Below are 13,909 nucleotides of genomic sequence, written 5' to 3' on the forward strand. Positions count from 1 at the left end.
CTGGCTTTGGAGGCCAGATTTGAAATGTGGTTTTCCAGGAAAGATCATGGCAGATAGTGAGACCCAAAAGTTTGAGTGACAGAACTTCTTGGAGAGGATTATTCAGAAAGTGGATGGGAGGGTTGTCCCGTCGGTCTTTTCGGAGAGACATCGTAAGAGTGTGAGATTTGTCAGAATTGAAAGACATGTTCCACTTGTTTGCCCAGTCTGTGATTTTGTCCAGGTCTGCAGAGAGTGAGGAGGCTGCAGACTGCCGATCTGAGGGATGAAGAATGGAGCGACAGATAGTAGAGTCATCAGCAAAGGGATGGAGGGGATTTTAAAGAGAGTCAGAGAGATTCATCTGTATATCGACAAATCTGGGCAGTGTCTGTGTTGTCATTTATCGACTTCCTCAAACTTTTGTTTCCGTGGTTGTGAAGTGTTTTTAATAGCGTTGTGGTGGTTTTGAATCACGTGGTGGTGATGTGTTTTGAATTATGTGGTGGTGAGTTGTTTTGAATCACGTGGTGGTGAGGTATTTTGAATTATGTGGTGGTGAGGTGTTTTTAAATGACGTGGTGGTGAGGTGTTTTTAAATCACATGGTGGTGAGGTGTTTTGAAATACGTGGTGGTGAGGTATTTATAATTACGTGGTGGTGAGGTGTTTTTAATTATGTGGTGGTGAGGTGTTTTGAATTACTTGGTGGTGAGGTGTTTTGAATTTCGTGGTGGTGAGATGTTTTGAATTTCGTGGTGGTGAGGTGTTTTTAATTTCGTGGTGGTGAGGTGTTTTCAATTTCGTGGTGGTCAGGTATTTTTATTGCGTGTTTTATGGCTCTGAGGTGTTTTAAATTACTTGGTGGTGAGGTCTTTTGAATTACTTGGTGGTGAGGTGTTTTGAATTATGTGGTGGTGAGGTGTAATCGTCCCAAATTTCCAGTCTGCACCTACCCCTCCTCTATGTATGTGCTGAAGGGTTCTTTTGTGAAAAAAGAATTTGTTTTATTAATTGTTTGTATTATGATTGGTGTAAATCATGACAACACAGCAACTCAGGTACAGTCATTATCCTCAGCTAAAATACGCCCGTTCCTCAGTAACGACGCTTGGTGAGGCGAGCGCAGTGAGCCGAGCCAAGCTAGTATATATATATCTATATATATAAAACACAGTTTGTGTGTGTGTAATGTTACCGATAGACTCATAAACGGAGAGGCTCACGTGCTTGATATTTGGCATAGACATGGCCATTGAGCCTGGGAAGAACATGGCCAACCTAAAAAAAAAAATTTCATTATATTTTTTTACCATATTTTTACCTCAGCGCATTTCAGCGAGGAATATTATGCACGGAATCTGACCGGTGGCAGAGCAGCGCGCTGATTCGCTCAGAGCGGTCACGTGATGTTTCCTTGCCGCCATTAACTCAGTTACGCGTTCACATGTATTTCAGAGCGAAAAGCGATTGCGTTTTTTCACATTTCAGTGAGGAACATTGCCATTAACACCACATAGGTTTTTTTTTCTTTCCTCTTTACGAGATCCATATTTTTTTATTCATATTCACCTCAGCGCATTTCAGCGAGGAATATTATACACGGATTCTGATCAGGTGGCAGAGCAGCGCGCTGATTCGCTCAGAGCGATCACGTGATGCTCCTTGCCGCCATAAACTCACAGTTACGCGTTCGCACGTAATTCACACGTTCAATACAAACGAGATCCGCGAAGCGAGTTGATCGAGTCGTGCTAACCAAGATGGCGACACGGCGGCTTCACTTTTCACGGAGAATGAGCGTTCTATATATTTTCAATTCAGTGTGCCCGACTCACTCACATACTTGATTTGTGGCATAGACTTGGCCATTGGGCCTTCACGGTGTAATTTGTGCGAGGCTTTTGTCCGAGTGAGCTTGAGTCGAGAGGGCGAATGTACGGGTTGGGAATGTACGGGTCTCCCTTCCCCCGCCCGGCAACGCCGGTACTGGAGGGCATCACAGGATCGGTGAGTCTCCAAAATCCACTTCGTGCTGTTGCGAAGATGCAGGACGATGTCGCGATTGTTGTGCTGCTCTCCGACCATGAGAACTGCAACGTCATTGTTGACTGGCCCTCCCCTTCTCTCCCCCCTCCCCCTCCGTCCTCCCCTCCCCCCTCCACCCTACCCCCCTCCCTTCTCCCCTAGAGTCCCTTAAGAGAGAGTAGCGACAACTAACGATTTGATGCCATTTTGAGTCCATTCAGTGCGGAGCCACCGTATGGCGCTAGTGCATTGAACCGTGTATTCCATTATGTTCTCTATGTATGAGAGATGGGAATGGTCTTTTCCATGTTGATAATGAACAAATTATGTGAAGATGACAAAATAGAAGATTTATGACAACTAAGAGCCATATGATAAAGAAGAAAATCACAGAGCTGGTTGTGATTTAACAGTCACAGACATTTAGAACCATGACAAAGAAGGAATGAACTAGACAGGTACACGTGCTGCTTATTTCAGCCTCATTTTAATTTCAGGGAGGCGAGAGCGAGACTCGAACTCTCACCTCCCTGCTTATACATGTACATGTACAATACAATGTTAAGAGTTATCTTTGTATTTCTGCAGTTGTTTGACCTTGTTTATCGTGTGTGGGTATATATTTGTGTTTGTTTAATTTTCATATTTAAATTATTAATCTAAACTTTGCTGCATGTTGCCGATCATATATTAATCCCACCAAAAATAGATTAGCCCCCTACCCCCGGCCCCCTCTCTCCCTCTATCTCTCTCACTCACACACACACACACACACACACACACACACACACACACACACACACACACACACACACACACACACACACAACACACACACACACACACACACACACACACACACACACACTCTCTCTGATACAGATACAAATTACATATTTACAATCACACACACACACACACACGCATGTGCTAATGCACACACATACAAATTATAAATTGAAAGTCACACCACACACAAACACAAGTTAATGTCCTCACACATTCAAATCAACAGAGACAAATACATACATTCAATGCATGCCCGCCACCGCCCCCCCCCCCCTTTCTCAGTTGTGGCATACAACTGTATCACTGGCATGAATTGGTTTCTAGCAAATTCTTTCTGAAGCATCATTGAAAATTTTGAATGACAATAATCCTATCTTCCATGTGAAAGTACAAAAAATAAAACTTCTTTTATTATTTGTTTTACGAAGGTCTCAGAGACCATTGTGAAAGGCTTTGAACTCATTTACGATAAATACTCAACCCGTGAACCTGTAACCTTCCACTTTAATAGCAAATTACATAATTTTGTTAAAAACAAAGCATGTCATTCACTTGTTGGAGTACTAACTACCACAGGCAGGAAAGTGCCTTTAGCAGAGGGCATTGGTATATGTATATAAACAACAATTTGTAAGTTTTGATTCATGTACCTCAAAACAGAGTATACAACTATACATGCTCAAATTCCCGTCATTCATAAAGAGCTCCTCTGCGAGATATTCATACAGTACATTTATTTAATTTGCAACCAATATTACAATCATTCCCTCTCAGAAATATCATGTTGAAATGTATGTTAGTCCATAGCTTTCAAATAACTTGGATATGTATATTATTCCCTGTTGAAATAACATATTAGAGAAAATGTTAATGATAACATTTTCAAAATGATTATTTCGTCCAATTATACACGTAAGTTGCTAGCTTTTATTTTGTTTTTTTTTGTATACTGAATCGAGGCTCGTGAAAGAGCTAACATTAACTTCACAAACAAATCGACCAGACAAACAAAATACACAAAAAGAGGGAGCGGAAGACAAGATGGGGAGAAAAGGGGAAGCACACACACACAACATCCAAGAGCAGGGAGAGGGCCCGGGGGGAGGAGGCGTGGGAAGGGGGGGGGGGAGGGGAGGGAGAAGTATAAAGCACAAGGACACCAAGGACTTCCAGGACAAAAGTTGGTATTTCAAAAAGTGGAATTGGGGTGAAATTAGCGGGGGTAGAAAAGATCAAGGTTTTGGATGGGGGAAGATAAGAGATGGTGGTGAACAGCTGTTTTAAAGACTTGGAGGGTGGAGTGGGATTGAAGAGAGTGAGGGAGTTTGTTCCAGAGGCGGGAGAAAAGAGGAATGAAGGAGCGAAGGTGAGCAGAGAGTCTTGATTTTGGCAGTTTAACCAAAAGAGGGTTGCAGGCAGATCTTGTGCGACCTGTAGGAATATTTGCGGGACAGAGCCCAGAGAGAGCTGGGGGGCAAGGCCAGAGAGGAGTCGGTAGAAGACGGAAAGACCACCAACCTGCCTGTGGTGAGTGAGTGAGAGGCCCTTGGAGTTAGCTTCATCGCGAGAGATTCCAATGATTCTGAATGCTTTGGTTTCAACAGCGTGAAGACGAGCTAGGTGTGAGGCAGGAGCACCAGCCCAGAGGGGAGAGCAGTATTCCATTGAGCTGCGGATGAAAGCCTTGTATGTGGTGAGGAGCTCAGGTGTGCCAAGGAAGGACTTCGCACGACGGAGGATGCCCAGTCGGCGACTGGCTTTGGAAGCCAGATTTGAAATGTGGTTTTTCCAGGAAAGATCATGGCAGATAGTGAGACCCAAAAGCTTGAGTGACAGAACTTCTTGGAGAGGATTTTTCAGAAAGTGGATGGGAGGGTTGTCCAGCCGGTCTTTTCGGAGAGACATCGTAAGAGTGTGAGATTTGTCAGGATTGAAAGACATGTTCCACTTGTTTGCCCAGTCTGTGATTTTGTCAAGGTCTGCAGAGAGTGAGGAGGCTGCAGACTGCCGATCTGAGGGATGAAGAATGGAGCGACAGAGAGTAGAGTCGTCAGCAAAGAGATAGAGAGGATTTTCAAGAGAGTCAGAGAGATCATTGATGAAGACAAGAAAAAGCACAGGGCCCAGAACACTGCCTTGGGGAACTCCAGCCTGAACAGGAAGAGGAGATGAGAGAAACCCATTCAGGGCCACACGTTGACTACGACTAGAGAAGAAGTCCACCAGCCATGCGTGGAGATTTCCATGGATACCAAAAGAGGAGAGTTTGGTGAGCAGAGCGGGGTGCCAGACTGTATCGAAGGCACGTGATATGTCAAGGGAGACTGCTCTAATTTCCTGTTTGGCATTGAGGACCTCAATCCATTGTTGAGAAAGCAGAAGCAGCATGTCCAGAGTGGAGTGTCCAGGTCTGAAACCAAATTGATGATCAGAGATCAAGCCATTGGAGAAGAGGAAAGATTTCATATCTGAAGCAATGATGTATTCCATGACTTTGCTGATAATTGGGAGAAGGCTGATTGGTCTGTAGTTGCTGGGATCTGTTTTTGCACCTTTTTTGTGCAAAGCGGTGATGTTGGCAGATTTCCAAGCAGATGGAAGATGACCTTGAGCAAAAGAGAGGGTGAAGAGAACAGAGAGGGGGAGTGAAAGAGCGGAAGAACATGATTTTAGGACCCGTGGACTGATGCCGTCAGGTCCAGTTGCAGAATCAGAGTCGAGGGTTGACAGAAACTTTTCCACCTTGTCAGGAGGAAAGCACACAGAGTCCAGGAGCAGCTGGGTACGACTGGGTACGGTGGGTACAGAGAGGGATGGGTTTGGGACACAAGATTTAGAGGCAAACACAGAGTTGAGGCATTCAGCTTTTTCACGTGCGGAGTCAGCCGTGTGGCCATTTAAGGTGAGGGAGGGGATGGAGGGGGAACAAACACCAGAAACAGATTTCACCAGACGCCACCAGGATTTGGAAGAGGGAGACAGATAAGAGAGTTCGGTCCTGAGGACGGAGAGATATTGTTTCCTGGCTCTCCTGAGGGTGGACACACACTTGTTTCGGGCTTTGTGAAAGGAAATGAGATTTCCTTCCATTGGATTTGCTTTCCAGGAGACGAAAGCAAGTTGTTTCTGGGCAATAGCCTCACCACAAGAATCCGTGTACCATGGACGGGAGGAAGGGTATGACAACTGAAGACGAGAAGGGATAAATCTGTGCATGAGAGAGAGCAATTTACTTTGGAAGAATTCCCAGGATGAGTTGATGTCAGAGGCAGTAGAGATGGGAGACCAGTCCAGATGATTAATGGCTGCTTGAAGACCGTGCCAGTTGGCCTGAGTGAAATGCCAGACTTGTCGACGCTGAGGAGGCTCTCTGAAAATAGTCAGAGAGATGTCCACTTTAACAAGCACATGATCAGAAGAGCCGATTGGAGCAGAAGAAGAGCAGCAGACATTTTCAGGGAAGTTAGTCATAACCAAGTCCAGAAGAGAAGATTCTCCGTTGACTGAGATCCGGGTTGGGAAATTGACAGATTGTGTCAGTCCCAGTGACACACAGAAGTCCTTTGCTGAAGAGCCATGGCTGGTGAGAGAGGTACCCACCCCCAGCCAACTGGCATGGTGACAGTTGAAATCACCACATATGAGGAAGAGAGAGTTGGGATGGGTAGATAGAAGTTGGTCCATATTATCAGACAGCGAGATGTAGATGGAGTCATCACTGTTTGGTGGACGGTACAACACGCATATGAACAAAAGGTGGGAGCGAAGGGGAAGCCATAGCCAAAGGTATTCCTGGGGGTGAGGTGGAGAGAGGGCAGTGCAGGGCGAGTGAGGAAAAGAGTTTTTTATAAAGATAGCAACCCCACCTCCAGGACGAGGCTCAGGTCTATCATACCGGAGGAGGGAGTAACCTGGGAGAGATACCAAGGATTCAGAGACATCATGAAGGAGGAAGGTTTCTGTTAAGCAGATCATGTCTGGTTTGTCAGAAGCAACCTGTCTGGAGAGATCAGTTAAGTTTGAGCGAAGGCCCCGGATGTTTGAGGTCCATACTGTTAAGGAAGAGGAAGGGGGAGCATCGGATACAGAACAGGGGGGGGGGGGGGGGGAGCGGTAGGGCAGGATGTGGAAGAGGAGGAAGAGGTAGTGAGAGCTGTTGAAGGTGTGTCAGAGATTACAGAATAGCTTGGAGAAAGGGAAGAATGGGGCGGACAAAAGGTTTGATGGTGATTGGGAGAGGCGCAGTGAGGTGTTATTTGACGAGGGGGAAGAGTGAGGCAGAAGGTTGAGGAAGATGAAGGTGAAAGTTGGAAGGGGGAAGAAGCGGGGAGGACGCTTTGAGGAGGAGGGGTGAGAGGGGAGTCTAGGAGGGGAGGAGTGAGGGAGAGTCTCGGAGGGGAGGGTGTGGGGGGAGTTTAGGAGGGAAGGGGCAGCGGGGGAGATGTGAAAGGGATGGGTGTTTGGGAAGATTTGGGGGGGAGGGGCAAGGGGGAAGATTTGACAGAGATGGGTGATGGGGAAGGTTTGGAGGGGAGGGGCGTGATTGGATTTTGAAAAGTGTACGATTTATGGGAAACGAACATTTATTGCAAAATGAGTTTCTTGAGACATTCGAGTCAAAAATACGTTTGAGGACGCTGAAGGGTGGGGGAGTTCTGGAGAGTTTAGGGAATGAATGAAAGATGCACTGTAAGAGATGGAATTTTTTTTTTGAATGAATAGAATTGGTGAGCAAGTCGAAAGCATCCTTTTATAGAAGAAGTAGAAAAAAGTGTTATAGAATATGACATAATAATAAAGTTCTTCAGGGGACAGATGAAACATGTGTTAACAACTTGATCACGTGATCTCGAACAACGTGGTCGAAGAACGAAAGAACAAATAACGAAGAACGAAAGAGCAAAAGAACGAAGAACGAAAGAACAAATAAGAACGCACAAGCGGATAAGAACAGGGAAGGGAAAAAAATTTTTGGTTTTTTTTGAGATTTTAAAACAAGGGAGTATGGGTGAAAAGACCGTGAAAAACAGAGACCGTAAGTAGTTGCGGCGCGATCGAAGAACCGCTGAGACAAAAAACAAAAGCCTCAAGCCAAGGTCTGAGGACACAGTAGCCGACTAGTACTACACTAGGCCTCAGAATACACGATACGAAAAACCGACGATTCTGTACACAGGTATGAAAAACCAACACCGAGAAACCTATTAAAGTCACCCCAATAGGTACATGCACCGAAAGAAAGATAAAGATACGACAAAAACACAAATGTGAAATATCACTTAGCTTCGAAAGCGTGAGCGCATGGAACAGCTTCGAAAAGACGTGACCTCGCCGTGTTCTCGTAGGTGTACAGCTAGCTTGTAGGTGTACAGCTAGCTTGTAGGTGTACAGCACATTGCAGTCCTGCAACTGAAGTCCAATGGAAATATCTATTTCACTTTTGCAGCCAATTGTCTCATTGCCATGCTCTTGCTGCCAAGTTCACCCCCCTTCTTTGCTTGTGCAGCTTGTTGCCTGCGTTGATGTGTCTTTTTCTTACAAAAGATGTGTAGGCGTGTGTTGATGAATTTTGTAAGCAGTTTGGCTTTCAGATTGTGGCACGTTGGGAAGTGAACATCTCTCGTTATCTGCTCTGCTCTCTCCACAAACATTGTTGCGACGTTCTTTTCAGCCATGAAAACATCCTGTGCACCACGAAACATGGCCTCCACAGTTACCAACATGTTGATCACTTTTTCTGAAACATGAACAAGACACCCTTGCTTATACTCTTTCAGTACAGTAAGCTCTGCAGCTTGGTTAACTTCTTCACCTTCAGCAACAATCACCTGGCTAATGCAGTCATCACATGTCTTCTGGTTTTTCCTTATACTGTGAACACAGTAGCCAGCAAGGTTGTACAAGCTATCGTGCTCAGGTTGAGACAGCTCCTGCACGTCTTGGATATCTGGAATGACAAGGCCCTGTAGATTTTCCTCGGACGGTACTCTCACTTTCTATTTGTTCTATTTGTGCACCCACAGGCGCTACAACCTGTCATTTTGTCGTAAAATCGATGTAAAACACGTATGAGAACGCTGCGTACAGCAGGAACGTTAAAACGCTGACCGATATGCGTCCGATCCTGATCCTGTCCGCGATGGACTCAAAATGGCTCCACGCAATCACGTGACTAGATTTTTCCGGACCCTCGATGTCGCAACTCTGTATATAAAGGGACTCTATTCTCCCCTCCCCCTCCCTTTCCCTTTTTCCCCCTCCCCCTCCCTTTTCCCCCTCCCCCTCCCTCCCCCCCCCTTCTCCCCCCCCCTTCTCCCCCTTCCCCTCCCAGTCCCCCCTCCCCCTCCCCCCCTTCTCCCCTCCCCCCCCCCGTTACCCTCCCCTCCCCTCCCCCACCGGGCAATGCCGGGTACTTCTGCTAGTGTATATATATATATATATATATATATATATATATATATATATATATATATATATATATATATATATATATATATATATATATATATATATATATATATATATATAATATATATATATATATATATATATATATATATATATATATATATATATATATATATACAATATATATATATTATATATATATATATATATATATATATATATATATATATCACATACATACATATATATATATATCACAAGAGTTGGGTTAATAACATGCTATCAAAAACTGAGGCAAATTCCTTACTTCTGCGGCTGTTGGTCCATACACCGCTTCTCATCATGGGATCATGAACCATACACCGCTTCAATCCATTAAATTTGTATTCACGACATTGGATTAAAGTGTTATGTTGTGGCGGACACGAAAGCTCACTGGCGTGATGGCATCATTCCGCGCACCAAGTGGGCAGCGGCCACGCCGAGGGGTAGGCGTGGCCTCGGGATATACACCGGGCACGCAGCCCGGAGCGCTCCAGTGCTACAGTGGAGCTCTTGCAATAAAGGCTCATTTAACTTACCACGTTGTCTGCTTCCTCCTTGCTAAACAAGTAGCGCGCGTAGCACCGCGCTTCATTGGTGACCCTCCGACGTTCTGGTCAGCCGGCGCTGACCACCCGAACACGCCACAGCAATGGCAACCAAAGCGGTCACAATCAAACTCCCCGAGTTCTGGGAGGCCCAAGCTGAAGTTTGGTTCCTGCAAGCAGAAGCCCAGTTCCGACTTCGAGGCATCACGGTGGACGAGACCATGTACTGCCACGTGGTCGCCTCCCTCGGGCCCGGCACGGCCGCCCGCGTCGTGTCGGTCCTGAGAAACCCACCGGCCGATGGCAGGTACGAGGCGATCAAGCGTTTCCTCCTCGCCACGTTCGGCCTCACGGTGGACGCACGGGCCGACTGCCTCCTGGACCTCCCCGAGCTCGGTGACACGCGACCGTCGGTCCGCATGGACCATATGCTGTCGCTGATGGGCGACGAAACCCCGAATGCTCTATTCCGGGCATTATTTCGACGCCAGCTGCCGGCACGAGTACGCCTCACGTTGGCCGGTTCTGCGACGACGGAACCCCGAGCTCTCGCTGCCGAGGCCGACAAGTTCTTCGCGGCTTTGGACACGCAGGCGAGTTGTGGCGCGGCCGTCGCGCATCCCGAGGCTGATGCACACCTCGTGGCTGATGCTGATGCACACCTCGCGGCCGCCGCCACGCCCCGCCCACCACCGCGGAGAAAACCGTGGCCTCCGCCGCCAACCTGGTGTTTTTTCCACGCCCAGTTCGGCCAAGAGGCTCGGCAGTGTCGCCCGCCGTGCTCATTCGGCAGGTCAGGAAACGCCCGGGCCGGCCCTCGGTAGTGGCACTGAGCGCCGGCCGTTCAAACAGCCTACTGTTCATAACGGACACCTTATCCGGGTGCCGTTACCTGTGCGACACGGGAGCACAGGTGAGTGTCGTTCCCGCCGGTACGTCCGACAAGCAAACCGCAGGCCGGGGCCCTGCGCTGCTTGCTGCCAACGGTACGTCCATACGCACATACGGAAAATGCTGCCTCTCTCTGCGGTTCGGAGGGCAGATTTTCCGTTGGTCGTTCGTCACTGCCGACGTGCCCATGGCACTGCTCGGCGCGGACTTCCTGTGCGCTAATGGGCTGTTGGTGGACGTAAAGCACAGAAGGCTCGTCCAGGCCGAGACGTTCAGCTCGCTCGCTTGCGCACTGCCCAGCTCGTTGAGCAGCTCACGGAGCGGCTCATCGAGCGGCTCGCCGAGCGGCTTGCTGAGCGGTTCGGTTCTGGCCAGGTTGATCTGTACGCTTCCGGCAGCGGATGGATTCACCCGCCTCCTCGCCGGCTTCCCGGCCCTCACGCAGCCCACCTTCTCGGTGGGGGCCGTCAAGCACGGGGTGGAACACCACATCCCCACCGCCGGGCCACCGGTCAACGCCCGGGCACGCCCCCTCGAGCCGATGAAGCTCGCGGTAGCTAAAGCGGAGTTCGCTACGCTGGAGCGGCTCGGCATCGTGCGGCGTTCCGAGAGTGCTTGGGCGTCGCCGCTCCACATCGTGCCAAAGCCCGGCGGGGGATGGCGACCGTGCGGGGACTACCGGCGCCTCAACGACGCCACCACCCCCGACCGCTACCCCGGCCCCCACATCCAGGACTTCTCCGCCCGGTTGGCGGGCATGTCCTTCTTTTCAAAGGTGGACCTCATACGCGGTTACCATCAGGTCCCCGTCAGGCCGGAGGACATCCCGAAGACGGCGGTCATCACGCCATTCGGACTTTTCGAATTTCTTTGGATGCCCTTCGGGTTGAAGAATGCGGCTCAGGCGTTCCAGCGACTAATGGACAGCATCTTGCGCGACTTGGATTTTGTGTACGTCTACCTGGACGACATCCTCATCGCCAGCAGGTCCCGCGAGGAGCACATCCACCATCTCCGCACACTCTTCGAACGCCTGGGCCAGCATGGCCTCATCGTGAACCTCGCCAAGTGCCGGTTCGGCGTCGCCGAGATCGACTTTTTGGGGCACTGCGTCACCAGGCATGGGGCCGTCCCTCTACCGGCCAAGGTGGAGGCGGTGAAGGGGTTTCCGCGCCCCCGCATGATCAAGGGGCTCCAGGAGTTCCTGGGCATGGTAAACTTTTACCATCGGTTCCTGCCCCGCATCGCCCAGCTCCTGCGCCCCCTGCATGAGGCCCTCCGAGGGAAGCCGGGCAAAGGTGACGTTACCTGGACCGAGCAGATGGACGCGGCGTTCGTCGGCACGAAGCTCGCCTTGGCCAACGCCACCGTGCTCGCGCACCCGGCGCCCGATGCACCGATCGCCCTCACTACTGACGCCTCGGACTACGCGGTGGGCACGGTGCACGAGCAATGGGTGCGTGGTGCTTGGCAACTGCTGGCGTGCTTCAGCCGGCAGCTTCGCCCACCCGAACGCCGTTATAGTACCTTCGACCGCGAGTTGCTCGGGCTCCACCTGGCGGTCAGGCGCTTCCGCCATCTGCTCGAGGGCTGTGCGTTCACGGCCTTCGTCGACCACAAGCCACTGGTCTACGCGATGGGCAAGGTCACCGAGCCGTGGTCGGCCCGGCAGCAGCATCACCTCTCAGCCGTGTCCGAATATACGACGGACATCCGGCACGTCGCGGGGAAGGACAACCCGGTGGCGGATTGCCTTTCCCGGTCCGTCGCCCACGCAGTCCACCTTGGCATCGACGATGCCCGGATGGCGGCAGACCAGGCCGCCGACCCCGACGTCCAGGCCTTGCGGACCGCCATCACGGGCCTCCACGTCACCGAGGTGCCCTCGGGTGGCCTCGCCCCATCGTGCCTGCGGGCTGGCAGCGCCAGGTTTTTGACGCCATCCACGGCCTGTCCCACCCGGGCGGCGGGCACGAGGGCCTCCCAGAGGTTGGTCGCCGACAAGTTTGTCTGGCATGGCCTCCGGAAGGCCGTCCGCGGCTGGACCAGAACGTGCCTCGCGTGCCAGCGCGCGAAGGTGTACCGACACACCCAGGCCCCATTGGCCCCGTTTCCGGTGCCGGAGCGTAGGTTCGACCACGTTCACGTGGACCTGGTGGGGACCTCTGCTCCCCTCGCGGGGTTTCACCCATGTCCTCACAATGGTGGACCGCACCACCCGGTGGCCGGAGGCCGTGCCTTTGGCGGCGACGACGGCGGCGGACGTTGCGCAGGCGTTCATCGCCACCTGGGTCGCACGGTTCGGCGCCCCCTCGGACATCTCGTCCGACCGCGGACCCCAGTTCACCTCGGAGCTCTGGGGGGTGGTCGCGCGGGGGCTCGGGGTCCAGCTGCACCGAACCACGGCCTACCACCCCCAGGCCAACGGCCTGTGCGAGCGGTTCCACCACTCGTTGAAGGCCGCGCTCCGAGACACCCTCAGAGACCGCGCCTGGGTCGGCAGGCTCCCCTGGGTCCTGCTGGGCCTCCGGACAGCGCCCAAGGACTACCTGCGTGCATCCGTGGCGGAGTTGGTCTTCGGACAACCGCTTCGGGTGCCGGGCGAGTTCCTCCGCGACCCCACGGCACCATGGTCCGCGGTGCAGGAGCGCTCCGCGCTGCAGGAGACCGCCCGGAGGTTCGCCCCGGTGCCGACGGCGCACCACGGGCACCCACCTACGCACGTCGCCCCGGAGCTTCGCACCACGGAGTACGTCTTCATCCGGCACAACGCACACCGGACACCACTGCTGCCCCCGTACGACGGGCCTTTCCGCGTGCTGGAGACCGGGATGAAAAATTTCACCTTGAACATCGGCGGTACTCCCGACCGCGTCTCAGTGGATCGCCTCAAGCCGGCCCACCTCGACGTGGACCACCCACCGCCGGTGGCTCGGCCCCCGCGTCGAGGCCGCCCCCCTGCGGGCGGACCCCTGGCACCGCCCAGCCCCACCGGCACGCCGCCCCCCGGTCCGGCACCCATCCCGGGTGCAGCCGGAGGCATCCCGGCTGGCATCCCTGCACCCCGGATGCCGCCAGTCGCCAGAGGGCGCTTCGGCCAGGTCATCCGTTTGCCCCGCAAACTGGCCCTCCATGTGCGCGGGAATTCTGGGGGCGCGCGTGTGGCGGACACGAAAGCTCACTGGCGTGATGGCATCATTCCACGCACCAAGTGGGCGGCGGCCA

The 13,909-nt window shown here is 51.6% G+C and overlaps 1 protein-coding gene across 1 annotated transcript in view; it reads right to left on the reverse strand.

Annotated features, from left to right (window-relative positions):
* Positions 1-13,909, reverse strand: part of LOC137415252 (pleckstrin homology domain-containing family G member 3) — a 58,418-nt gene that overhangs the window by 29,117 nt on the left and 15,392 nt on the right. The gene's annotated exons all lie outside the window — the stretch shown is intronic.

Source organism: Myxine glutinosa, chromosome 11, assembly GCF_964187855.1.
Source record: "Myxine glutinosa chromosome 11, kmMyxGlut1.1, whole genome shotgun sequence".
NCBI lineage: Eukaryota > Metazoa > Chordata > Myxini > Myxiniformes > Myxinidae > Myxine > Myxine glutinosa.